The sequence below is a fragment of the Thamnophis sirtalis genome, unplaced genomic scaffold, assembly GCF_051295495.1.
Source record: "Thamnophis sirtalis isolate CommonGarterSnake01/CBP01778 unplaced genomic scaffold, rThaSir2_p1.2 scaffold_15, whole genome shotgun sequence".
NCBI classification, from domain to species: domain Eukaryota; kingdom Metazoa; phylum Chordata; class Lepidosauria; order Squamata; family Natricidae; genus Thamnophis; species Thamnophis sirtalis.
Genome location: NW_028261395.1, coordinates 31521259 through 31522577, shown reverse-complemented (window position 1 = coordinate 31522577; position 1319 = coordinate 31521259).

Genomic DNA, 1319 nt, shown 5'->3' with positions numbered 1-1319 from the left:
CCTTAGAATATGCCAATGGTTTGGAATAGATATTCCCCATTTGTATCATTATGTTGAGATTTTTAAAAAAGGCTTCTGCAATGATGAAAGGAACGTATGGTTCAGATACAGAATAATTTAGAAAGAAGGTAGGGTTTTACATTTAACAGGTTCCAACTGTTGATTAACGTTTGTTACAGTTCTTAAGCTTATTGTTTTCTGGTGTGGATACATTTGTTCAATTCAGATGGCCCTATGATTTTCTTAAATAAAATAATATAAATACATCCAAGAATCTTTCATGCCAAAAACCTAAACATTTGAGGTTGTGTGTGTGTGTGTGTGTGTGTGTGTGTGTTCTCTCTCTCTCTCTCTCTCTCTCTCTCTCTCTCTCTCTCTCTCTCTCTCTCTCTCTCTCTCTCTCTCTCTCTCTCTCTCTCTCTCTCTCTCTCTCTCTCTCTCTCTCTCTCTCTCTCTCTCTCTCTCTCTCTCTCTCTCTCTCTCTCTCTCTCTCTCTCTCTCTCTCTCTCTCTCTCTCTCTCTCTCTCTCTCTCTCTCTCTAACACACACATACACTTACATTTCCCATGGTGGAAGCAGCTGAATGATCTTTATAGAAACCACGTGTTGTGTAAGTGAACTGACTTCAGGGCTAATCAGCATGGCTTTCAATAAGGACATTGATTTACAAAGTGAGCTTTGAAAAGAGTTGGAAATATTTCTCCTTTGCTCCCTCCCACTTTTCTTTCTTTCTTTTTCTTCTCCCCTCCCTTCCCCTTCTCTCCAATCTTTTCCTTCCTTTCTCCCTCCATGCCCCTTTTTCTGTCTTTCTTTCAGTCTTTCTTTCCTTTCTCTCCTTTTTCTCCCTTCCCTTCTCCTCCTCTTCCATCTTTTCCTTCCTTCCCTTTCTTTCTTTCTTTCTTTCTTAATCTCTCCCCCTCCTTTCCTTCCATTTTCTTTCTATTCTTCCTTCCCTCCTTCTCATCTTCCTCCCTCAGCTTCCTTTCCCCTTCCTTCTTCTCCCCTTCCTTCTTTCCTCCATTTCCCTTTCCCCTTCCTCTTTCTTTTCTCCTTCCTTCTTCTCTCCTTCCTTCGTTCCCTCCTCCTTTTCTCCTCTTCCCCTCCCCTTTCTCTTCCTTTCCCCTTCCTTCCTTCCTTCATCCCTCCCCCTCCTTCCCTCCCCTTTCTCTTCCTTTTCGCTGCCTTCCTCTTCCTCTCCTCCCTCCCTCCGTCCTTCTCCTTCCTCTCAAACTCCCGCTTGCAAAACCCAAGGCCAGACGCCTTCGCCTCCCCTTCCTTCCCCGGCGGGGCGCTGCGGAGGCAGGTCAGCAGGCCTGCAG